The 26,771-nt window shown below is 54.0% G+C and overlaps 1 long non-coding RNA gene across 2 annotated transcripts in view; it reads right to left on the bottom strand.

Annotated features, from left to right (window-relative positions):
• Positions 1-26,771, bottom strand: part of LOC132207906 (uncharacterized) — a 240,275-nt gene that overhangs the window by 130,722 nt on the left and 82,782 nt on the right. For both annotated transcript variants that reach the window (XR_009443982.1, XR_009443983.1), the window contains exon 2: positions 3,069-3,233. This is a non-coding gene — a long non-coding RNA (uncharacterized LOC132207906). The remainder of the gene's footprint in view (positions 1-3,068; positions 3,234-26,771) is intronic.

The raw sequence follows: 26,771 nt of genomic DNA, 5'->3' as shown, positions 1-26,771 counted from the left end.
TTATTCATCTCCAGTTATTTTGTCCAAGGCACTGGATGCTGGCAGGATTGAAACATTTAAGAAATGCTTCACAAATCACATATAAGGACCTGCACATCTTTGAATAATGGGAGGAAACTGCAGCACCTGGCAGAAGCCTCTCGCAGACGCGGGGAGGACGTGTCAATTCCACACAGATAGTTACCCAAGACTGGAATCTCAACTGGCTCCCCAGTGCATGAGCAGCTCTAACCAGTGAGCAACTACCTTGCCCAGAAGGGGTTTTATAAGCGCATACATTATTTCCATTAAGACAGATCCAATCCTCTATTTCCAATCAAAATAACATATTGTAGATATCATGACAACAATCAGAAATGATTTTGAATAAGTCAATCAAAAAACTTGAAATAGTTTCCAAGCCGAAATATTAGATATGGGGCAGTTAAGATGAATAGCGCAACAACAAAAAGGCCATATTTTATGTGACCATCGGTAACACTTGAAAACTTGCAACAATTTGTCGCCAGTAGTGCTCTGAAGTGGCTTGATGATGCACTCCTTCATACACTGGAATGAAACTCCAAAGATCACAAATTCTCCTTCAATACCCTGTTGTAACAGTGACTGCATCAACCTGTGTTTATGGGCCTGACTGGAAACCCACACAACATGCATAAACAAAAAAATAATCTAAGGTAATAGGAGAAAAAAATGTATGTGTGCAACGTCTTTGAAAAGCAATTATTTGTAGCGGCTGCAAGCCCATAAGGAATCTCGTTTCGCAGATGATATTCATTTGCACTGCAGGTCATGCCAGTCAGAATCAGTTTTCGTTTCATGACAGACAACTAAAATGTCCATTACAATGAACTTTGGTTGATCAGAAGATTTTAAGTAAGGACTATGTCTTATGTGAGCTGACAGCATTCGGGGATGGAGAAGGTACACTCACTGCTGGCATCTTGACACCATTGAATGAGCAAGCGTGGACGCAAAGGTTGTAACAGGTCACAATTGTACAGGCAATATCTTTTGAGCTCCTTCCCAGCAGGCCTGTAATACTCTAAAGCTGTGCTAGACCCTCACTTCCTCCACCTTACGTACGCTGCCTTTTCTTTTTGACAAGAAGCACCTCTGTACCCGTCATCCAAGGCTCCTTAATCTTACCCTTTCTTACCTGTCTCAGAGGAACAAATTTATACATCACTCGCAACAACTGCTCCTTGAACAGCCTCCACATGTCTGCCGCGCCCTTTCTGTGGAACAATTGCTCCCAATCTGTACTTCCCAACTCCTGTCTGATAGTATCATAATTTCCTTGACCCCAGTGACATATCTTCCCCTGGTAACTGCTCCTTTCCCTTTCCATGGCTATGGTAAATGTGAGGCTCTTGCGGTCACTGTCGCCAAAGTGTTCTCCCACCACGAGATCTGACACCTGTCCTGGCTCATCGCCGAGCACCAAATCCAAAATGGCCTCCCCCCTCGTCGGCCTGTCCACATACTGAGTCAGGAAACCCTCCTGAACACACCTGACAAAAACGGCTCCATCCAAACCATCTGCACTCAGGAGGTTTCAATCTATATTGGGAAAGTTGAAGTCACCCATAACAACAACCCTGCTACGTTTGCACTTTCCAACAATCTGCCGGCCAATGAGTTCTTCGATCTCCCAACTGCTATTTGGGGTCCGTAGAAAACCTCCAGTGAGGTGACTGCTGCCTTGTTGTTCCGAACTTCCACCCACACTGACTCAGTCGACAAACGTTCCTTGGCAACATCAGCCCATACCACCGCAGTAGACAAGTCCTCAAAGGTTCTTTCAGCCGCCGTTATACTGTCCTTGACCAACAAAGCCACACCTCCCCCTCTTTTACCACCTTCCCAGACCTTAATGAAAGATCTAAACCCGAGAACCTGCAACATCCATTCCTGACCCTGCTCTATCCATGTCTCCGAAATGGCCACAACATCGAAGTCCGTGGTACCGATCCAAGCTGCAAGCTCACCTACATTATTCCGGATACTCCCGGCATTAAAGTCGTCACACTTCAATCCAGCTTGCTGTCTGCCAGCACACTTCTGTGACAGTGAGGTCCTGACCATGTCCTCCCTACGCTCATCCTCCTGTGTACTGGGACTACACCTCAGTTTCCCATCCCCCTTCTGAGCTCGTTTAAATCCAACCGAATGGCACTGGCCAATTTCCCACCCAGGATATTAGTGCCCCTCTGGTTCAAGTGGATATCGTCCTGTTTGTACAGGTCCCACCTTCCCCAGAATGAACCCCAATTGTCCATGTACCTGAAGCCCTCCCACCTGCACCATCCCTGCAGCCACGTCTTCAGCTGAAATCTCTCCCTGTTCTTTGCCTCGCTATCACGTGGTACGGTGACAAACTAGTGACGACCACTCTGTTTGTTCTCGCTCTCAACTTCCACCCTCGCTCCCTGAAATCCTGCCTGACATCCCTATCCCTCTTTCTACCTATGTCGTTGGTGCCTACGTGTCCCACGACTTGGGGCTGGTCAACCTCTCCCCTCAGGACCCTAAACACATGATCCGAGACATCACAGACCCTGGCACCTGGTAGGCAACACACCAATCGTGAGTCTCTTTCGTTCCCGGCAAATCTTCTATCAGTCCCTCTAACTATTGAGTCCCCAATGACTATCACTCTCTTCCTATCCCCGCTTCCCTTCTATGCAAGAGGGACAGACTCTGTGCCAGAGACCTGCACCCTACTGCATACCCACTGCCAACTCGTCCCCCGGAACAGCGACCGCAGGGGATTTCAGGGGAACGACCACAGGGGAAGGTTAGTCAAGCTACACCGGGTAAACGTGCATTTTTGGCTGAAGAAACATGTGTTTCAATGTGAGCTAATGGAAGCAGCCATGGAGTCAAAGCTAAACGTTTTGACAATAAGACAACCATTCTTAAAAGCAGCAGACAGTGTGAAAAAGAAATGAGCTGCTTTAATATCCACTTAAAATTTATGTGGAATATCAGATGGAATTTTCTTATTGACTCCATTGTGCAATCATGTCGAGCTAAAAATGTTAACTGCATTAATTAATACTAACCAGAAACGGACTTTGTCGTAAATGGTTTGACGATTTTCTGTATCTGGAACATCCCTTTTCCTTCTCCAACGAAGATCGTACCAACCTATGGTACCAAACTGTGAGTCAAATGGATGGGACACATAATCTTTCAATTCCTCATCAAAACAGTCTCATCGTATGGTTCTGTGCAATAAAAGAGAAAGAATAAACATGTTTCCAACAATTTTGCTGATGTTTACGAACAGAATGCTCAAATTCAAAAAGTTTGGGCTGGCATGTCTGCTTCCTCCAGCCTGTTTGAACTGTTCCATTCAATGTGAAATTTGTGTTAAGTTTTAGCACACAGGTCTATTTGATCTGCGCCACCACCTTCTATTAGTCATACATGCTTTCCCCCTCTTCCTGTAATACGTTCCTTGAAGTGTTCAATGAGATTTTGATTTTAAATCTTATCGTCATATTCTTTTGATTCTCAAGCATCAATGAATCTGATGTTGCCGCCATTCCATGCAGTGCACAGCACGTCAAACAGGAGTCTTGCTCTTGCCATGAGCACTGAGGTAGTATGGGGTCACAACTGTCTCATAGTTCGGAATGAAATTCTACATATAGGGCTATGAAGAGTCATGCAGTTAATTTTATTTGACATGCTATTTCTTTTCTTAACAAATATGCTGGATTTAAAGTGATCTTCACCCTCATTTAAAATGAATCCAACGTAAAACCAGCAAATCGAAATTTTAATTTGAGTTCAGTGTTACACAAATATATGACTTTTTAAAAAATTATATTCGAGTCAACATTAACATTTAATTCCCTGACACCGGGTGAACTTACTTTTAAATTCGAATTTTCCTTCGGTATTAACGGACAAGTGAGCCTTTTTGCAAGCACCGAAAGGCTGCACCAGTTTATGCTAAAACTTGCGGAACTGTAAGTTTCACAAATATGTTCCTATTAAACACTAATTCCTATTGAAGCAGTATGAAGCCAAATTCATTCAACTGGACAGCAAAAACGGTCAAGATTTTAAAAGCAAGCAACTATTTTGAAGTCACTCTTCGAACTAAATTCCATCTTGGTGTGTGAGAGTCCATAGGTTCCTCACTCTCAACGAACCATTCAACTGTCATGCAATTACTGAAACACACAGACAAAAAACATCAACGTTAACAGTCACTAAGATTTTGAGAGTGATTTGGAATTCGTACTAATTCCCCCCCGGGGAAAATCTGTTCCAATCTGGATAGTACTCACTTATTACCATCCAACCTACCTTCCCCAGCACCTCCTCCCCCTCCACGCTATTTGTTTCTGAGCTCCCTTCCACCCTCCATTTCTCAGGAAGGGTCCTGACCCAAAACCTCAACTTTCCTCAGCCTCTGATGCTGCCTGACAAAACGTCAGCTTTTACGCTCCTGAGATGCTGCTTGGCCTGCTGTGCTCATCCAGCTCCACACTTTGTTATCTCTGTTCATTTGCCTGTTCTTTCTATCGGACATGAATCATTGGCTATTTCGTTCCCAACACTTATCCCCTAACAACCACCTCTCTGTGATACCCAGAGTGATGTATCTGTCAATTTCAATCTGCACCACAAACTCATTCACTTTGTTTCATACACTCCCTGCAATTCAATACAAGATCTTCAGTCTGGCATTTACAGCCACCCTTCTTATCTGCTGCAGCTGAAGTGAGACTCCTGACCATTTCCATACTTTTTGTCCTATTACTTGCTCTGGAAACTTTGCTGAGCACTTACCATCTTCTAACTTTTTCCACAATTTTCCATGCAACTGAGCTCACCCACTCCACACTTGTTATTTTTACGCCCTAGCCCCAGACCTAGCTCTGTATTTTGCGAGGATACTTGTCCCAATATGATTCTCGTCGAGCCTATAACACCAGAACGACTCCCTCCTTCCCCATACCGATGCCAATGTCCCATGAATTCAAACACATTTCTGCCATGCCACCATTTGAACAATGTACATCTATAATTATGTTCACACCGTGCCAAATTGCTCAGATAATAATCCAGAGATTATTACCATTCTGGTTCTGCTTTCTCACCTCAGCACCTCGGTGCTCATAATCCCTCAGCAGAACCTCTTTCCTCTTTCTTCCATATCAATGGTACCTGTGTGGACCACGATAGCTGGATTTCTACTCCTCCCACTTCAAGTTCCTTTGTAGCCGAGATGGAATATCCTGAACCTGGGCACCAGGCAGGCAACACTACTTTCGAGACTCCCGATCCTGGTCACAACGAACAGTGTTCATTCTCCTAACTATACTACCTCTGATTATAACTACATTTCACTTTTTATCCCCTCCTGAATGTCCCCCCTGTACCACAGTGCTACAGTCAGTTTACTCATCTTCCCTATACCCTGCACTCTCATCCACACACGAAGAAAGAATCTCAAACCTGTTCGATAAGATCAAAGGCCAAGGTTCCTTCTGCACTACATCCTGGATCCTTCCACCTGCCCTGATCTTTGTCATTGGGCACTGACTGAGTTTCAGCTAGTTAATCTAAGGTGTGTGACTGCCTCCTGAAGCACAGCATTCCCTGGTAACTCTGCCCCACATGATTTGTTGATTGGTCAAAACTGAGATTCCAGTTCATCAACCGTAAGGTGGAGTCTGGGGCCTGACCACTCCCCCGTCATATAGGTACAAATCATCATCTGGCCTGGCATCTCCATTTCAATTACTTCGATCAGCGGGGGGCCAGTCGCAGTGAGCGGGTCAGGGCTGCGGGGACAAGTCCCTGTCAGCGGGTCAGGGGTGCGGGGGGCAAGTCGCAGTGAGCGGGTCAGGGGTGCAAGGGGCAGTGTCGCAGTGAGCGGGTCAGGGCTGCGGGGGCAGTGTCGCAGTGAGCGGGTCAGGGCTGCGGGGGGCAAGTCCCTGTCAGTGGGACAGGGCTGCGGGGGGCAAGTCGCAGTGTGCGGGTCAGGGCTGCGGGGGCAAGTCGGAGTGAGCGGGTCAGGGCTGTGGGGGGCCAGTGGCAGTGAGTGGGTCAGGGCTGCGGGGGCAGTGTCGCAGTGAGCGGGTCAGGGCTGCGGGGGGCAAGTCCCTGTCAGTGGGACAGGGCTGCGGGGGGCAAGTCGCAGTGTGCGGGTCAGGGCTGCGGGAGGCAAGTCGCACTGAGTGGGACAGGGCTGTGGGGGGCCAGTGGCAGTGAGTGGGTCAGGGCTGTGGGGGGCAGACCCTGTGAGCTGGTCAGGGCTGCGGGGGACAGTCCCTGTCAGCGGGTCAGGGCTGCGGGGGGCAAGTCCCTGGCAGCGGGACAGGAAAGCAGGGGGCAAGGCCCTGTCAGCGGGACAGGACTGCGGGGGGCAAGTCGCAGTGAGTGGGTCAGGGCTGCGGGGGCAAGTCCCTGTCAGCGGAACAGGACTGCGGGGGGCAAGTCGCAGTGAGCGGGTCAGGGCTGCGGGGGGCAAGTCGCAGTGAGCGGGTCAGGGCTGCGGGGGCCAGTCCCCCTGAGCGGGTCAGGTCTGTGGGGGACAAGTCGCAGTGAGGGGTCAGGGCTGCGGGGTGCAAGTCGCAGTCAGCGGGTCAGGGCTGCGGGGGGAAAGTCGCAGTAAGCGGGACAGGGCTGCAGGGGCAAGTCCCTGTCAGCGGGACAGGACTGCGGGGGGCAAGTCGCAGTGAGGGGGTCAAGTCGCAGTGAGGGGGTCAGGGCTGCGGGGTGCAGTGTTGCAGCGAGCGGGTCAGGGCTGCGGGGGCAGGCCCTCTGAGCGGGTCAGGGCTGCGGGGGGCAAGTCGCAGTGAGCGGGTCTGGGGTGCGGGGGGCATTGTCGCGGTGTGAGGGTCAGGGATGCAGGGGCCAGTCCCTGTGAGTGGGTAAGGGCTGCGGGGGCCAGTCCCTGTGAGCGTGTGAGGGCTGCGGCGGCATGTCCCAGTCAGCGGGACAGGACTGCAAGGGGGCAGGTCCCTGTCAGCGGGAGAGCACTGCAGGGGGGTAGGTCGCAGTGAGCGGGTCAGGTCTGCGGGGGGCAAGTCGCAGTGAGCGGGTCAGGGCTGCGGGGGGCCAGTCCCCCTGAGCGGGTCAGGTCTGCGGGGGGCAAGTCGCAGTGAGGGGTCAGGGCTGCAGGGGCCATTCCCTGTGAGCAGGTCAGGGCTGCGGGGGCAGGCTCTCTGAGCAGGTCAGGGCTGCGTGGGGCAAGTCGCAGTGAGCGGGTCTGGGGAGCGGGGGGCAATGTCGCACTGAGCGGTTCAGGGCTGCGGGGGGCCAGTGCCTGTGAGCGGGTCAGGGCTGCGGGGGCATGTCCTTGTCAGCGGGACAGGACTGCAGGGGGGCCGGTCCCTGTCAGCGGGACAGGACTGCAGGGGGGCAGGTCCCTGTCAGCGGGACAGGACTGCAGGGGAGCAAGTCGCAGTGAGCGCGTCAGGGCTGCGGGGACCCATCGCAGTGAGCGGGTCAGGGCTGCGGGGGGCCAGTCCCTGTGAGCGGGTCAGGGCTGCGGGGGCCAGTCCCTGTCAGCGGGACAGGACTGCGGTGGGCAGTGTCGCAGTGAGCGGGTCAGGGCTGCGGGGGCCAGTCCCTGTCACCGGGTCAGGGCTGCGAGGGGCAAGTCGCAGTGAGCGGGTCAGGGCTGCGGGGGGCCGGTCCCCCTGAGCGGATCAGGGCTGTGGGGGGCAGTGTCGCAGTGAGCGGGTCAGGGCTGAGGGGGCAAGTCGCAGTGAGGGGGTCAGGGCTGCGGGGGGCAAGTCGCAGTGAGCGGGTCAGGGCTGAGGAGGGCAGTGTCGCAGTGAGCGGGTCAGCTCTGTGGGGGGCAAGTCGCAGTGAGCGGGTCAGGGGTGTTGGGGGCCAGTCGCAGTGAGTGGGTCAGGGCTGCGGGGGGCCAGTCCCTGTGAGCGGGTTAGGGCTGCGGGTACCAGTCCCTGTCAGCAGGACAGGACTGCAGGGGGCAAGTCGCAGTGAGCGGGTCAGGGCTGCGGGAGGCAGGGTCGCAGTGAGCGGGTCAGCTCTGCGGGGGGCCAGTCGCAGTGAGCGGGTCAGGGGTGCGGGTACCAGTCCCTGTCAGCAGGACAGGACTGCAGGGGGCAAGTCGCAGTGAGCGGGTCAGGGCTGCGGGGGGCAAGTCGCAGTGAGCGGGTCAGGGCTGCGGGAGGCTGGGTAGCATTGAGCGGGTCAGGGCTGCGGGGGGTCAGTACCTGTGAGCGAGTCAGGGCTGCGGCGGCCAGTCCCTGCGAGCGGGTCAGGGCTGCGGGGGGCAGGTCGCAGTGAGCGGGTCAGGGCTGCGGGTGGCAGTGTCGCAGTGAGCGGGTCAGGAACGCGGAGGGCAAATGGCACTGAGCGGGTCAGGTCTGTGGGCAACAAGTCGCAGTGAGCGGGTCACGGCTGCGTGGGCCAGTCCATGTGAGCGGGTCGGCGCGGTGGGGGCCAGTCCCTCTGAGCGGGTCAGAGCTGCGGAGCCAAGTCGCAGTGAGCGGATCAGGGCTGTCGGGGGCAGTGTCGCAGTGAGCGGGTCAGGGCTGCAGGGGGTAGTTCGCAGTGAGCGGGTCAGGGCTGCAGGGGGCCATTCGCAGTGAGCGGGACAGGACTGCGGGGGCAAGTCGCAGTGAGCGGGTCAGGACTGCGGGGAGCAAATCGCAGTGAGCGGGTCAGGTCTGCGGGGGGCAAGTCACAGTGAGCGGGTCAGGGCTGCGGGGGGTAGTTCGCAGTGAGCGGGTCAGGGCTGCAGGGGGTAGTTCGCAGTGAGCGGGTCAGGGCTGCAGGGGGCCATTCGCAGTGAGCGGGACAGGACTGCGGGGGCAAGTCGCAGTGAGCGGGTCAGGACTGCGGGGGGCAAATCGCAGTGAGCGGGTCAGGTCTGCGGGGGGCAAGTCACAGTGAGCGGGTCAGGGCTGCGGGGGGTAGTGTCGCAGTGAGCGTGTCAGGGCTGCGGGGGACCGGTCGCCCTGAGCGGGTCAGGGCTGCGGGGGCAAGTCCCTGTCAGCGGGACAGGACTGCAGGGAGCAAGTCGCAGTGAGCGGGTCAGGGCTGTGGGGGCCAGTCCCTGTGAGCTGGACAGGGCTGCGGGGGCCAGTCCCTGTCACCGGGTCAGGGCTGCGGGGGGCAAGTCGCAGTGAGTGGGTCAGGGCTGCGGGGGGCCGGTCCCCCTGAGCGGGTCAGGGCTGCGGGGGGCAAGTCCCTGTCAGCGGGTCAGGGCTGCGGGGGTCAGTCGCAGTGAGCGGAACAGGGCTGCGGGGGGCAAGTCGCAGAGAGCGGGTCAGGGCTGAGGCGGGCAGTGTCGCAGTCAGCAGGTCAGGGCTGCGGAGGCAAGTCGCAGTGAGCAGGTCAGGGCTGCGGGGGGCAAGTCGCAGTGAGCGGGTCAGGGCTGTGGGGCGCCGGGACCCCAGAGCGGGTCAGGGCTGCGGGGGGGGCAGGTCGCAGTGAGCGGGTCAGGGCTGCGGGGGGCAAGTCGCAGTGAGCGGGTCAGGGCTGTGGGGCGCCGGGACCCCTGAGCGGGTCAGGGCTGCGGGGGGGCAAGTCGCAGTGAGCGGGTCAGGTCTGCGGGGGGCAAGTCGCAGTGAGCGGGTCAGGGCAGTGGGGGGCCAGTCGCTGTGAGCGGGTCAGGGCTGCGGGGTCAAGTCCCTGTCAGCGGGACAGGGCTGCGGGGGGCAAGTCGCAGTGAGCGAGTCAGGGCTGCGGGTGGAAGTGTCGCAGTGAGCGGGTCAGTGCTGCGGGGGGGTCGGTCCCCGTGAGTGGTTCAGGGCTGCGGGGGGCCGGTCCCCAAGAGCGGGTCAGGGCTGCGGGGGGCAAGTCGCAGTGAGCGGGTCCGGGCGGTGGGGGCCAGTCCCTGTGAGCTGCTGAGGGCTGCGGGGGCCAGCCCCTGTCAGCGGGTCAGGGCTGCGGGGGTAAGTCGCAGTGAGCGGGTCAGGTCTACGGGGGGCCGGTCCCCCTGAGCGGGTCAGGGCTGCAGGGGACCGGTCCCCCTGAGCGGGTCAGGGCTGCGGGGGGCCAGTCCCCCTGAGCGGGTCAGGGCTGCAGGGGGCTTGTCACAGTGAGCGGGTCAGGTCTGCGGGGGGCAAGTCGCAGAGAGCGGGTCAGGGCAGCGGGGGCCAGTCCCTGTCAGCGGGACAGGGCTGCGGGGGCAAGTCCCCGTGAGTTGGTCAGGGCTGCGGGGGGGCAAGTTGCAGTGAGCGGGTCAGTGCTGCGGGTGCAAGTCCCTGTCAGCGGGACAGGACTGCGGGGGGCAAGCGGCAGTGAGCGGGTCAGGGCTGTGGGGGCCAGTCCCTGTCACTGGGTCAGGGCTGCGGAGGGCCAATCCCTGTGAGCGGGTCAGGGCTGCGAGGGGCAGGCCGTCTGAGCGGGTCAGGGCTGCGGGGGGCAAGTCGCAGTGAGCGGGTCAGGGCTGCGGGGGGCCAGTCCCGGTAAGTGGGTCAGGGAGGCGGGGGTCAGTCCCTGTGAGCAGGTCAGGGCTGCGGGGGCCAGTCCCTGTGAGCGGGTCACAGCTGCGCGGGCCAGTCCCTGTGAGCGGGTCAGGGCTGCGGGGGGCAAGTCGCAGTGAGCGGGTCAGGGCTGCGGGGGCCAGTCCCCCTGATTGGGTCAGGTCTGCGGGGCGCAAGTCGCAGTGAGGGGTCAGGGCTGTGGGGTGCAAGTCGCAGTCAGCGGGTCAGGGCTGCGGGGGCAAGTCCCTGTCAGCGGGACAGGACTGCGGGGGTCAAGTCGCAGTGAGGGGGTCAGGGCTGCGGGGTGCAGTGTCGCAGCGAGCGGGTCAGGGCTGCGGGTGGCCAGTCCCTGTGAGCGCATCAGGGCTGCGGCGGTGAGTCCCTGTGAGCAGGTCAGGGCTGCGGGGGACAGTCCCTGTGAGCGGGTCAGGGCTGCGGGGGCCAAGCCCTCTGAGCGGGTCAGGGCTGCGGGGGACAGTCCCTCTGAGCGGGTCAGGGCAGCGGGGGGCCAGTCCCCGTGAGCGGGTCAGGGCTGCAGGGGAACGGTCCCCCTGAGCGGGTCAGGGCTGCGGGGGGCAGGTCGCAGTGAGCGGGTCAGGTCTGCGGGGGGCAGGTCGTACTGAGCGGGTCAGGGCTGCGGGGGCCAGTCCCCGGGAGCGTGTCAGGGCTGCGGGGGCCAGTCCCTCTGAGCGGGTGAGGGCTGCGGGGGCCAATCCCCGGGAGCGGGTCAGGGAGGCAGTCCCTCTGAGCTGGTCAGGGCTGCGGGGGCCAGTCCCTCTGAGCGGGTCAGGGCTGCGGGGGCAAGTCCCTGTCAGCGGGTCAGGGCTGCGGGGGCCAGTCCCTCTGAGCGGGTCAAGGCTGCGGGGGCCAGTCGCTGTCAGTGGGTCAGGGCTGCGGGGGCCAGTTCCTGTGAGCGGGTCAGGGCTGCGGGGGCCAGTCCCTGTCAGCGGGACAGGACTGCAAGGGTCAAGTCGCAGTGAGCGGGTCAGGGCTGCGGGGGGCAAGTCGCAGTGAGCGGGACAGGACTGCGGGGGTCAAGTCGCAGTGAGCGGAGTCAGGGCTGTGGGGGCCCAGCCCTCTGAGCGGGTCAGGGCGGCGGGGGACAGCCCCTCTGAGCGGGTCAGGGCTGCGGGGGCCAGTCCATCTCAGCGGGTCAGGGCTGCGGCGGCCAGTCCCTCTGAGCGGGTCAGACCTGCGGGGGCATGTCCCTGTCAGCAGGAAAGGACTGCGGGGGGAAAGTCGCAGTGAGCGGGTCAGGGCTGCGGGGGCCATTCCCTGTGAGCGGGAGAGGACTGCGGGGGGCAAGTCGCAGTGAGCGGGTCAGGTCTGCGGGGGCCAGTCCCTGTGAGCGGGTCTGGGCTGCGGGGGCCAGTCCCTGTGAGCGGGTCAGGGCTGCGGGGGGCCAGTCCCTGTCAGCGGGTCAGGGCTGCGGGGGGCCAGTCCCTGTCAGCGGGTCAGGGCTGCGGGGGGCAAGTCGCAGTGAGCGGGTCAGGGCTGCCGGGGCCAGTCCCTGTGAGCGGGTGAGGTCTGCGGGGGGCCAGTCCCTGTCAGCGGGTCAGGGCTGCGGGGGGCAAGTCGCAGTGAGCGGGTCAGGGCTGCGGGGGACAGTCCCTCTGAGCGGGTCTGGGCTGCGGGGGCCAGTCCCTGTGAGCGGGTCAGGTCTGCAGGGGCCAAGTCGCAGTGAGCGGGTCAGGGCTGCCGGGGACAGTCCCTCTGAGCGGGTCTGGGCTGCGGGGGCCAGTCCCTGTGAGCGGGTCAGGTCTACGGGGGCCAAGTCGCAGTGAGCGGGTCAGGGCTGCGGCGGACAGTCCCTCTGAGCGGGTCAGGGCTGCGGGGGCCAGTCCCTGTGAGCGGGTGAGGTCTGCGGGGGGCCAGTCCCTGTGAGCGGGTCAGGACTGCGGGGGGCAAATCGCAGTGAGCGGGTCAGGGCTTCCGGGGGCAGTGTCGCAGTGAGCGGGTCAGGGCTGCGGGGGGCAAGTCGCAGTGAGCGGGTCAGGGCTGCGGGGGGCAGTGTTGCAGTGAGCGGGTCAGGACTGCGGGGGGCAAGTCGCAGTGAGCGGGTCAGGTCTGCGGGGGGCAAGTCGCAGTGAGCGGGTCAGGACTGCAGGGGGCAAGTCGCACTGAGCGGGTCAGGGCAGCGGGGGCTAGTCCCTCTGAGCGGCTCTGTCTGCGGGGGCCAGTCCCTCTGAGCGGGTCAGGGCTGCGGGGGCCAGTCCCTCTGAGCGGGTCAGGGCGGAGGAAGCCAGTCCCTCTGAGCGGGTCAGGGCTGCGGGGGCCAGTCCGTCTGAGCAGGAGACAGTGAATCCTATCCAAGTGAGACAGTGAATCCATTTCCATCAGTCACCGCACCCTATTCCCCAGTCACGGCATCACATTTCCCTCAGTCACTGCGTCCCATTTCACTGAGACAGTGAATCTCATTGAACTGAGACGATGCATCCCATGACCCTCAGTCACTGCATCTCTTTTCGCTCAGTCACTGCAACTCATTTTCCTCAGTCACTGCATCCCATTTCACTCAGCCACTGCATCCCATTTCACTCAGCCACTGTATCCCATTTCACTCAGCCACTGCATCCCATTTCACTCAGCCACTGCATCCCATTTCACTCAGCCACTTCATCATATTCACTCAGTCATTGCATCCCATTTCCTTCAGTCACTGCATCCCACTTCACTCAGTCACTGCATCCCATTTCACCGAGTCACTGCCTCCCAATTCAACACAGTCACTGCCTGCCACTTCACACAGTCACTGCCTGCCACTTCACACAGTCACTGCCTGCCACTTCACACAGTCGCTGCCACCCACTTCACTCAGTCACTGCCTCCCACTTCACTCAGTCACTGCCTCCCACTTCACTCAGTCACAGCATCCCATTGCCCTCAGTCACAGCATTCCATTTCCAAGTCACTGCATCTCATTTCCCTCAGTCACTGCATCTCATTTCCCTCAGTCACTGCATCTTATTTCCCTCAATCACTGCATCCCATTTCACTCAGTCACTGCATGCCATTTCACTCAGTGACTGCATCCCATTACCGTCAGTCTCAGCCACCTATTTCACTCAGTCACTGCATCCCAATTCACTCAGTCACTGCATCCCATTTCACTCAGTCTCAGCACCCCATTTCACTCAGTCACTCCATGTCCCTTCCTCAGTCACAGCATCGCATTTCACTCAGTCACTGCATCACATTACCCTCAGTCACTGCATCTCATTTCCCTCAGTGACTGCATCCCATTTCACTCAGTCACTGCATCCCATTTCACTCAGTCACTGCATCCCATTACGCTCAGTCACTGCATCCCATTACCCTCTGTCACTGCATCCCATTACCCTCAGTCACTGCGTCCCACTTCACTCAGTCACTGCCTCCCACTTCACTCAGTCACTCCCTCTCATTTCACTCAGTCACTACCTCCCATTTCAGTCAGTCACTGCATCTCCTTTCCCTCAGTCACTGCATCACATTTCACTCAGTCTGAGCACCCCATCTCATTCAGTCAGTGCATCCCATTTCCCAGAGTCACTGCCTCCCATTTCCCTCAGTCACTGCCTCCCATTTCCCTCAGTCACTGCGTCCCATTTCACTCAGTCACTGCATCCCATTTCACTCAGGCACTGCATCCCATTTCACTCAGGCACTGCACCACATTACCCTCAGTCACTGCATCCCTTTTCACTCAGTCACTGCATCCCTTTTCACTCAGTGATTGCATCCCATTACACTCAGTCACTGCGTCCCATTTCCCTCAGTCACTGCCTCCCGTTTCCCACAGTCACAGCAAACGTTTCCCACAGTCACTGCAACCCATTTCCCACAGTCACTGCATCCCATTTCACTCAGTCACAGCATCCCATTTCTCTCAGTCACAGCATCCCATTACCCTCAGTAACAGCATTCCATTTCCCACAGTCACTGCATCTCCTTTCCCTCAGTCACTGCATCGCATTTCACTGAATCACTGCAACCTTTTCGTACAGTCACTGCATCCCATTTCCCACAGTCACTGCATCCCATTTCACTCAGGCACTGCATCACATTTCACACAGGCACTGCATCTCATTTCCCTCAGTCACTGCATCTCCTTTCCCGCAGTCACTGCATCTCATTTCCCTCAGTCACTGCGTCCCATTACCCTCAGTCACTGCGTCCCATTACCCTCAGTCACTGCATCCCATTTCACTCAGTCACTGCATCCCTTTTCAGTCAGTCACTGCATCCCTTTTCACTCAGTCACTGCATCCCATTTCACTCAGTCACTGCATCCCATTTCACTCAGACACTGCCTCCCTTTTCCCACAGTCACTGCAAACTTTTCTCACAGTCACTGCAACCCATTTCCCACAGTCACTGCATCTCCTTTCCCACAGTCACTGCATCTCATTTCCCACAGTCATGGCATCTCCTGTCCCTCAGTCACGGCACCTCCTGTCCCTCAGTCACGGCACCACCTGTCCCTCAGTCACGGCACCACCTGTCCCTCAGTCACTGCATCTCATTTCCCTCTGTCACTGCATCTCATTTCCCTCAGTCACTGCATCTCATTTCGTTCAGTCACTGCATCTCAATTCCCTCAGTCACTGCATCCCATTTCCATCAGTCAATGCATCCCATTATCCCTCAGGCACTGCAGCCCATTTCACTCGGGCACTGCAGCCCACGTACCTCAGTCACTGCATCCCATTTCAGTCAGTCACTGCATCCCATTTCAGTCAGTCACTGCATCCCATTTCACTCAGGCACTGCAGCCCATTTCACTCAGGCACTGCATCCCATTTCCCTCAGTCACTGCAATCCATTTCCCACGGTCACTGCATCTCCTTTCTCTCAGTCACTGCATCTACTTTCCCTCAGTCATGGCACCTCATTTCATTCATTCACGGCACCTTCTGTCCCTCATTCACTGCATCTCATTTCCCTCTGTCACTGCAACTCATTTCGATCAGTCACTGCATCCCATTTCAATCAGTCACTACATAACATTTCACTCAGTCACTGCATCCCATTTAACGGAGACAGTGAATCCTGTTCAACTGAGACAGTAAATCAATTTCCATCAGTCACCACACCCTACTCCCCACAGTCCCGGCACCCCATCTCACTCAGTCAGTGCATCCCATTTCCCATAGTCACTGCATGTCCTTTCCTTTGTCACTGCATCGCATTACCCTCAGTCCCCACCCCTTATTCCCCACAATCACGGCATCCCATTTCCCACAGTCACTGCATCGCATTTCATTCAGTCAGTGCACCCCATTACCCTCAGGCACTGCGTCCCATTTCACTCAGGCACTGCATCCCATTTCACTCAGGCACTGCATCCCATTTCACTCAGGCACTGCATCCCATTTCACTCAGGCACTGCGGCCCATTTCACTCAGGCACTGCGGCCCATTTCACTCAGGCACTGCGGCCCATTTCACTCAGGCACTGCAACCCATTTCCCACAGTCACTGCATCTCCTTTCCCTCAGTCACTGCATTTCATTTCACTAAGTCACTGCATCCCATTTCCCACAGTCACTGCATCGCATTTCATTCAGTCACTGCGTCTCATAACCCTCAGTCCCTGCATTTCATTTCCCTCAGTGACTGCTTCCCATTTCACTCAGTGACTGCATCCCATTTCACTCAGTCACTGCATCACATTTCACCGAGTCACAGCACCCCATTTCTCTCAGTCACTGCATGTCCCTTCCGCAGTCACAGCATCGCATTTCACTCAGCCACTGCATCACATTACCCTCAGTCACTGCATCTCATTTCCCTCAGTGAATGCATCACATTTCACTCAGTGACTGCATCCCATTTCACTCAGTCACTGCATCCCATTTCACTCAGTCACTGCATCCCATTTCACTCAGTCACTGCATCCCATTACCCTCAGTCACTGCAACCTTTTCCTATAGTCACTGCAACCCAATTCCCACAGTCACTGCATCCCATTTCCCTCAGTCACTGCATCCCATTTCACTCAGTCACAGCATCCCATTTCACTCAGTCACAGCATCCCATTTCACTCAGTCACTGCAGCCCATTTCACTCAGTCACTCCCTCCCATTTCAGTCAGTCACTACCTCCCATTTCAGTCAGTCACTGCATCTCCTTTCCCTCAGTCACTGCATCACATTTCCCTCAGTCACTGCATCACATTTCCCTCAGTCACTGCATCCCATTTCCCTCAGTCACTGCAACCTTTTCCTATAGTCACTGCAACCCAATTCCCACAGTCACTGCATCCCATTTCCCTCAGTCACTGCATCCCATTTCACTCAGTCACAGCATCCCATTTCACTCAGTCACTGCAGCCCATTTAACTGAGACAGTGAATCTCATTGAACTGAGACAGTGCATCCCATTACCCTCAGTCACAGCATTCCATTTCCCACAGTCACTGCATCTCCTTTCCACAGTCACTGTATCTCCATTCCCTCAGTAACGGCACCTCCTGTCCCTCAGTCACTGCATCCCATTGCCCTCAGTCACTGCGTCCCATTACCCTCAGTCACTGCATCTCATGTCCCTCAGTCACTGCATCCCATGTCCCTCAGTCACTGCATCCCATTTCACTCAGTCAGTGCGTCCCTTTTCGGTCAGGCACTGTATCCCATTTCCCTCAGTCACTGCATCCCATTTCAATCAGTCACTGCATCCCATTTCACTCAGGCATTGCATCCCATTTCACTCAGGCACTGCAGCCCATTTCCCCCAGTCACTGCAACCCATTTCCCCCAGTCACTGCATCACATTTCAATCAGACACTGCATCTCATGTCACTCTGTCACTGAATCCAATTTCCATCAGTCACTGCATCCCATTTCAAGCAGTCACTGCATCGCATTTCACTCAGTCACTGCATCACATTGCACTCAGTGACTGCATCGCATTTCGCTCAGTCACTGCATTCCATTACACGCAATCACTGCATCCCAATTCCCTCAGTCACTGCATCCCATGTCCGTGTGTCACTGCATCCCATGTCCCTCAGTCACTGCATCCCATGTCCCTAAGTCACTGCATCCCATGTCCCTCAGTCACTGCATCCCATTTCACTCAGCCACTGCATCCTTTTTCACTCAGCCACTGCATCACAGTTCACTCAGTGACTGAATCACAGTTCAGTCAGTGACTGAATCACAGTTCACTCAGTGACTGAATCACAGTACACTCAGTGAGTGCATCATATTTCACTCAGTGACGTAATCACATTTCACTCAGTGACGGAATCACATTTCACTGAGTCACTGCGTACCATTTCACACAGTCACTGCATCCCATTTCACACAGTCACTGCATCGCATTTCAGTCACTGCATCCCATTTCACTCAGTCGCTGCATCCCCTTCACCACAGTCACTGCATCCCATTTCCATCAGTCACTGTTTTCGTATCTCACAGACAGTGCATTCTATGCTTCTCATTTCACTCAGTCACTGCAGCTCATGTCGCTCTGTCACTGCATCCAATTTCCATCAGTCAGTGCATCTCATTTCACTCAGTCAGTGCATCTCATTTCACTCAGTCAGTGCATCGCATTTCACTCAGTCACTGCATCGCATTTCACGCCGCCACTGCATCGCATTTCACTCAGTCACTGCATCACATTTCAATCAGACACTGCATCTCATTTCACTCGGTCACTGGACCTCATGTCACTCTGTCACTGCATCCAATTTCCATCAGTCACTGCATCCCATTTCACTCAGTGATGCATCCCATTTCACTCAGTGACTGCATCCCAATTCACTCAGTGACTGTATCACATTTCACTCAGTCACTGCATTGCATTTCACGCAGTCACTGCATCCTATTTCACTCAGTCACTGCATCTCCTTCAACACAGTTACTGCATCCCATTTCCATCAGTCACTGTTTCCCGTATCTCACAGACGCTGCATTCAATTTCCCATACTCAGTGCATCCCATTTCCCATAGTCACAGCATCACCTTGCCCTCAGTCTCATCATCTCATTTCACTCAGTGACTGCATCCTTCTTCCCACAAATACTGCACCCCATTTCCCTCAGTCACTGCATCCCATTTCCGTCAGTCACTGCATCTCATTTCACTCGGTCAGTGCATCCCATTTCCCTCAGTCACTGCATCCGATTTCACTCAGTCACTGCATCCCATTTCATCCAGTCACTGCATCCCATTGTACTCAGTAATGCATCCCATTTCACTCAGCGGCTGCATCCCATTTCACTCAGTGACTAAATCACATTTCACTCAGTCACTGCATCCGATTTCACTCAGTCACTGCATCCCATTTCCCTCAGTCACTGCATCCCATTTCAAGCAGTCACTGCATCACATTTCAAGCAGTCACTGCATCACATTTCAAGCAGTCACTGCATCTCCTTCACCACAGTCACTGCATCACACTTCCATCAGTCACTATTTCCCTTATCTCACAGACGATGCATTCAATTTCCCACACTCACTGCATCCCATTTCCCATATTCACAGCATCTCCTTTCCCTCAGTCTCTGCATCGCATTTCACTCAGTGATTGCATCCTCCTTCCGACAAACACTGCATCCCATTTCCCTCAGTCACTGCATCCCATGTCTGTGTGTCACTGCATCCCATGGCTCTCGGTCACTGCATCTCATGTCCCTCAGTCACTGCATCCCATGTCCCTCAGTCACTGTATCCCATTTCCCTCAGTCACTGCACCCCAAGCCCGCTCGGGCACTGATTCCCTATTAACTCAGAAACTCCTTCCCAGTACCTCTGTCACTGCAGCTCATGTCCCTCAGTCACTGCATCCCATGTCCCTCAGTCACTGCATCACATTTCACTCAGTCACTGCATCACATTTCACTCAGTCACTGCATCACATTTCACTCGGTCAAAGCATCCCATTTACTAAATCACTGCATCTCCTTCACCACAGTCACTGCATCACATTTCCATCAGTCACTGTTTCCCGTATCTCACAGATGATGAATTCAATTTTCCACACTCACTGCATCCCATTTCCCTCAGTCACTGCGTCCCATTTCCCTCAGTCACTGCACCCAATTTCCATCAGTCACTGCATCCCATTTCACCCAGTCACTGCATCCCATGTCCGTGTGTCACTGCATCCCATGTCCCTCAGTCACTGCATCCCATGTCCCTAAGTCACTGCATCCCATGTCCCTCAGTCACTGCATCCCATTTCACTCAGCCACTGCATCCTATTTGACTCAGTGACTGCATCACAGTTCACTCAGTGACGTAATCACATTTCACTCAGTGACGGAATCACATTTCACTGAGTCACTGCGTCCCATTTCACGCAGTCACTGCATCCCTTTTCACTCAGTCACTGCATCCCATTTCACTCTGCCACTACATCACATTTCACGCAGTCACTGCATCCCATTTCCATCAGTCACTGCATCCCATTTCACACAGTCACTGCATCGCATTTCAGTCAGTCACTGTATCCCATTTCAGTCAGTCGCTGCATCCCCTTCACCACAGTCACTGCATCCCATTTCCATCAGCCACTGTTTTCATATCTCACAGACAGTGCATTCTCAGCTTCTCATTTCACTCAGTCACTGCAGCTCATGTCGCTCTGTCACTGCATCCAATTTCCATCAGTCAGTGCATCTCATTTCACTCAGTCACTGCATCCCATTTCCCTCACTCACTGCATCACATTTCAATCAGTCACTGCACCTCATGTCACTCTGTCACTGCATCCAATTTCCATCAGTCACTGCATCCCATTTCACTCAGTGACTGCATCCCAATTCACTCAGTGACTGAATCACATTTCACTCAGTCACTGCATCGCATTTCACTCAGTCACTGCATCCCATTTCCCTCAGTCACTGCATCCCAATTCCCTCAGTCACTGCATCCCATGTCCGTGCGTCACTGCATCCCATGTCTCTCAGTCACTGCATCTCATGTCCCTCAGTCACTGCATCCCATGTCCCTCAGTCACTGCATCCCATTTCACTCAGTCAGTGCGTCCCTTTTCGGTCAGGGACTGTATCCCATTTCCCTCAGTCACTGCACCCCAAGGCCGCTCGGGCACTGATTCCCGATTAACTCAGTCACTCCTTCCCAGTACCTCTGTCACTGCAGCTCATGTCACTCTGTCACTGCATCACATTTCCATCAGACAGTGCATCTCCTTTCAGTCAGTCACTGCATCCCATTTCCCTCAGTCACGGCATCCCATTTCCCTCAGTCACTGCATCCCATGTCCCTCAGTCACTGCATCCCATGTCCCTCAGTCACTGCTTGCCATGTCCCTCAGTCACTGCATCCCATTTCACTCAGTCACTGCATCCCATTTCACTCAATCACTGCATCCCATTTCACTCAGTCACTGTATCCCATTTCCTTCAGTCACTGCATCTCCTTCACCACAGTCACTGCATCCCATTTCACGCAGTCACTGCATCACATTTCACTCAGTCACTGCATCGTATTTTACTCAGTCACTGCATCCCATTTCACTCAGTCACTGCATCTCCTTCACCATAGTCACTGCATCCCATTTCCATCACTCACTGTTTCCCTTATCTCACAGATGCTGCATTCAATTTCCCACAGTCACTGCATCCCATTTCCCATCGTCACAGCATCTCCTTTCCCTCAGTCTCTGCATCGCAATTCACTCAGTGATTGCATCCCATTTCCCTCAGTCACTGCATCTCATTTCACTCGGTCAGTGCATACCATTTCACTCAGTCACAGCATCACATTTCACTCAGTCACTGCATCACATTTCACTCAGTCATTGCATCACATTTCAGTCAGTCACTGCATCACATTTCACTCAGTCACTGCATCACATTTCACTCAGTCACTGCATCACATTTACTCAATCACTGCATCTCCTTTCACCACAGTCACTGCATCACATTTCCATCAGTCACTGTTTCCCGTATCTCACAGACGATGAATTCATTTTCCCAGACTCACTGCATCCCATTTCCCTCAGTCACTGCATCACATTTCCTTCAGACACTGCAGCTCATGTCACTCTGTCACTGCATCCAATTTCCATCAGTGACTGCATCCCGTTTCACCCAGTCACTGCATTCCATTGCACTCAGTGATGCATCCCATTTCAAGCAGTCACTGCATCACATTGCACTCAGTGACTGCATCGCATTTCACGCAGTCACTGCATCCCATGTCCGTGTGTCACTGCATCCCATTTCCGTGTGTCACTGCATCCCATGTCCGTGTGTCACTGCATCCCATGTCCGTGTGTCACTGCGTCCCATGTCCCTCAGTCACTGCATCACATTTCACTGAGTCACTGCATCACATTGCACTCAGTGACTGCATCGCATTTCACTCAGTCACTGCATCCCATTTCACGCAGTCACTGCATCCCATTTCGATCAGTCATTGCATCCCATGTCCGTGTGTCACTGCATCCCATGTCCCTCAGTCACTGCATCCCATGTCCCTCAGTCACTGCATCCCATTTCACTCAGTCACTGCTTCTCATTTCACTCAGTCACTGCTTCTCATTTCACTCAGTCACTGCATCCCATTTCACTCAGTCACTGCATCCCATTTCACTCTGCCACTTCATCCTATTTCACTCAGTGACTGAATCACAGTTCACTCAGTGACTGAATCACAGTACACTCAGTGAGTGCATCATATTTCACACAGTGATGGAATCACAATTCACTCAGTGACAGAATCACATTTCACTGAGTCACTGCATCCCATTTCACGCAGTCACTGCATCGCATTTCACGCAGTCACTGCATCGCATTTCACGCAGTCACTGCATCGCATTTCACGCAGTCACTGCATCCCATTTCACTCAGTCACTGCATCACATGTCACTCAGTCACTGCATCACATTTCAGTCAGTCACTGCATCCCAATTCACTCCATCACTGCATCTCCTTCACCACAGTCACAGCATCCCATTTCCATCAGTCACTGGTTCCCCTATCTCACAGACGCTGCATTCAATTTCCGACACTCACTGTATCCCATTTCCCATAGACACAGCATCTCCTTTCCCACAGTCTCTGCATCTCATTTCAATCAGTGATTGCATCCTACTACCCAAAAATAGTGCATCCCATTTCGCTCAGTCACTGCATCTCATTTCACTCGGGCACTGCATCCCATTTCACTCAGTCACTGCATCCCACTTTCCTCAGTCACAGCATCCCATTTCACTCAGTCACTGCATCCCATTTCACTCAGTCACTGCATCCCATTTCACTCAGTCACTGCAACCCATTTCACTCAGTCACTGCATCCCATTTCGCTCAGTCACTGCATCCAATTTCCGTCAGTCACTCCATCCCATTTCCCTCAGTCGCAGCATTCCATTTCCCACAGACACTGCATTTCCTTTCCTTAAATCACTGCATCCCATTTCACTCAGTCACTGCACCCCAAGCCCGCTCGGGCACTGCATCCCGATTAACTCAGTCACTCCTTCCCAGTACCTCAGTCACTGCATCGCATTTCACTCAGTCACTGCATCTCATTTCACTCAGTCACTGCATCACATTTCACTCAGTCACTGCATGCCATTTCACTCAGCCACTGCATCCCATTTCACTCAGTGACTGCATCACAGTTCACTCAGTGACTCAATCACAGTACACTCAGTGACTGAATCACAGTACACTCAGTGACTGAATCACAGTACACTCAGTGACTGAATCACAGTACACTCAGTGACTGAATCACAGTACACTCAGTGAGTGCATCATATTTCACTCAGTGACGGAATCACCTGTCACTCAGTGACTGAATCACATTTCACTGAGTCACTGCGTCCCATTTCACGCAGTCACTGGATCCCATTTCACGCAGTCACTGCATCCCATTTTACTCAGTCACTGCATCCCATTTCACTCAGTCACTGCATCACATTTCACTCAGTCACTGCATCACATTTCACTCAGTCACTGCATCACATTTCACTCAGTCACTGTATCCCAATTCACTCCATCACTGCATCTCCTTCACCACAGTCACGGCATCCCATTTCCATCAGTCACTGGTTCCCGTATCTCTCAGACGCTGCATTGAATTTCCGACACTCACTGTATCCCATATCCCATAGACACAGCATCTCCTTTCCCACAGTCTCTGCATCTCATTTCAATCAGTGATTGCATCCTACTTCCCAAAAATACTGCATCCCATTTCGCTCAGTCACTGCATCTCATTTCACTCGGTCACTGCATCCCATTTCCCTCAGTCACTGCATCCCATTTCCCTCAGTCACTGCATCCCATTTCACTCAATCACTGCAACCCAATTCCCACAGTCACTGCATCCCATTTCCCTCAGTCACTGCATCCCATTTCACTCAGTCACTGCATCACATTTCCCTCAGTCACTGCATCACATTTCCCTCAGTCACTGCATCCCATTTCCCTCAGTCACTGCAACCTTTTCCTATAGTCACTGCAACCCAATTCCCACAGTCACTGCATCCCATTTCCCTCAGTCACTGCATCCCATTTCACTCAGTCACAGCATCCCATTTCACTCAGTCACTGCAGCCCATTTAACTGAGACAGTGAATCTCATTGAACTGAGACAGTGCATCCCATTACCCTCAGTCACAGCATTCCATTTCCCACAGTCACTGCATCTCCTTTCCACAGTCACTGTATCTCCATTCCCTCAGTAACGGCACCTCCTGTCCCTCAGTCACTGCATCCCATTGCCCTCAGTCACTGCGTCCCATTACCCTCAGTCACTGCATCTCATGTCCCTCAGTCACTGCATCCCATGTCCCTCAGTCACTGCATCCCATTTCACTCAGTCAGTGCGTCCCTTTTCGGTCAGGCACTGTATCCCATTTCCCTCAGTCACTGCATCCCATTTCAATCAGTCACTGCATCCCATTTCACTCAGGCATTGCATCCCATTTCACTCAGGCACTGCAGCCCATTTCCCCCAGTCACTGCAACCCATTTCCCCCAGTCACTGCATCACATTTCAATCAGACACTGCATCTCATGTCACTCTGTCACTGAATCCAATTTCCATCAGTCACTGCATCCCATTTCAAGCAGTCACTGCATCGCATTTCACTCAGTCACTGCATCACATTGCACTCAGTGACTGCATCGCATTTCGCTCAGTCACTGCATTCCATTACACGCAATCACTGCATCCCAATTCCCTCAGTCACTGCATCCCATGTCCGTGTGTCACTGCATCCCATGTCCCTCAGTCACTGCATCCCATGTCCCTAAGTCACTGCATCCCATGTCCCTCAGTCACTGCATCCCATTTCACTCAGCCACTGCATCCTTTTTCACTCAGCCACTGCATCACAGTTCACTCAGTGACTGAATCACAGTTCAGTCAGTGACTGAATCACAGTTCACTCAGTGACTGAATCACAGTACACTCAGTGAGTGCATCATATTTCACTCAGTGACGTAATCACATTTCACTCAGTGACGGAATCACATTTCACTGAGTCACTGCGTACCATTTCACACAGTCACTGCATCCCATTTCACACAGTCACTGCATCGCATTTCAGTCACTGCATCCCATTTCACTCAGTCGCTGCATCCCCTTCACCACAGTCACTGCATCCCATTTCCATCAGTCACTGTTTTCGTATCTCACAGACAGTGCATTCTATGCTTCTCATTTCACTCAGTCACTGCAGCTCATGTCGCTCTGTCACTGCATCCAATTTCCATCAGTCAGTGCATCTCATTTCACTCAGTCAGTGCATCTCATTTCACTCAGTCAGTGCATCGCATTTCACTCAGTCACTGCATCGCATTTCACGCCGCCACTGCATCGCATTTCACTCAGTCACTGCATCACATTTCAATCAGACACTGCATCTCATTTCACTCGGTCACTGGACCTCATGTCACTCTGTCACTGCATCCAATTTCCATCAGTCACTGCATCCCATTTCACTCAGTGATGCATCCCATTTCACTCAGTGACTGCATCCCAATTCACTCAGTGACTGTATCACATTTCACTCAGTCACTGCATTGCATTTCACGCAGTCACTGCATCCTATTTCACTCAGTCACTGCATCTCCTTCAACACAGTTACTGCATCCCATTTCCATCAGTCACTGTTTCCCGTATCTCACAGACGCTGCATTCAATTTCCCATACTCAGTGCATCCCATTTCCCATAGTCACAGCATCACCTTGCCCTCAGTCTCATCATCTCATTTCACTCAGTGACTGCATCCTTCTTCCCACAAATACTGCACCCCATTTCCCTCAGTCACTGCATCCCATTTCCGTCAGTCACTGCATCTCATTTCACTCGGTCAGTGCATCCCATTTCCCTCAGTCACTGCATCCGATTTCACTCAGTCACTGCATCCCATTTCATCCAGTCACTGCATCCCATTGTACTCAGTAATGCATCCCATTTCACTCAGCGGCTGCATCCCATTTCACTCAGTGACTAAATCACATTTCACTCAGTCACTGCATCCGATTTCACTCAGTCACTGCATCCCATTTCCCTCAGTCACTGCATCCCATTTCAAGCAGTCACTGCATCACATTTCAAGCAGTCACTGCATCACATTTCAAGCAGTCACTGCATCTCCTTCACCACAGTCACTGCATCACACTTCCATCAGTCACTATTTCCCTTATCTCACAGACGATGCATTCAATTTCCCACACTCACTGCATCCCATTTCCCATATTCACAGCATCTCCTTTCCCTCAGTCTCTGCATCGCATTTCACTCAGTGATTGCATCCTCCTTCCGACAAACACTGCATCCCATTTCCCTCAGTCACTGCATCCCATGTCTGTGTGTCACTGCATCCCATGGCTCTCGGTCACTGCATCTCATGTCCCTCAGTCACTGCATCCCATGTCCCTCAGTCACTGTATCCCATTTCCCTCAGTCACTGCACCCCAAGCCCGCTCGGGCACTGATTCCCTATTAACTCAGAAACTCCTTCCCAGTACCTCTGTCACTGCAGCTCATGTCCCTCAGTCACTGCATCCCATGTCCCTCAGTCACTGCATCACATTTCACTCAGTCACTGCATCACATTTCACTCAGTCACTGCATCACATTTCACTCGGTCAAAGCATCCCATTTACTAAATCACTGCATCTCCTTCACCACAGTCACTGCATCACATTTCCATCAGTCACTGTTTCCCGTATCTCACAGATGATGAATTCAATTTTCCACACTCACTGCATCCCATTTCCCTCAGTCACTGCGTCCCATTTCCCTCAGTCACTGCACCCAATTTCCATCAGTCACTGCATCCCATTTCACCCAGTCACTGCATCCCATGTCCGTGTGTCACTGCATCCCATGTCCCTCAGTCACTGCATCCCATGTC

Source organism: Stegostoma tigrinum, unplaced genomic scaffold (assembly GCF_030684315.1).
Source record: "Stegostoma tigrinum isolate sSteTig4 unplaced genomic scaffold, sSteTig4.hap1 scaffold_201, whole genome shotgun sequence".
Classification (NCBI taxonomy): domain Eukaryota; kingdom Metazoa; phylum Chordata; class Chondrichthyes; order Orectolobiformes; family Stegostomatidae; genus Stegostoma; species Stegostoma tigrinum.
This window is presented reverse-complemented; position numbering and strand designations above follow the sequence as displayed.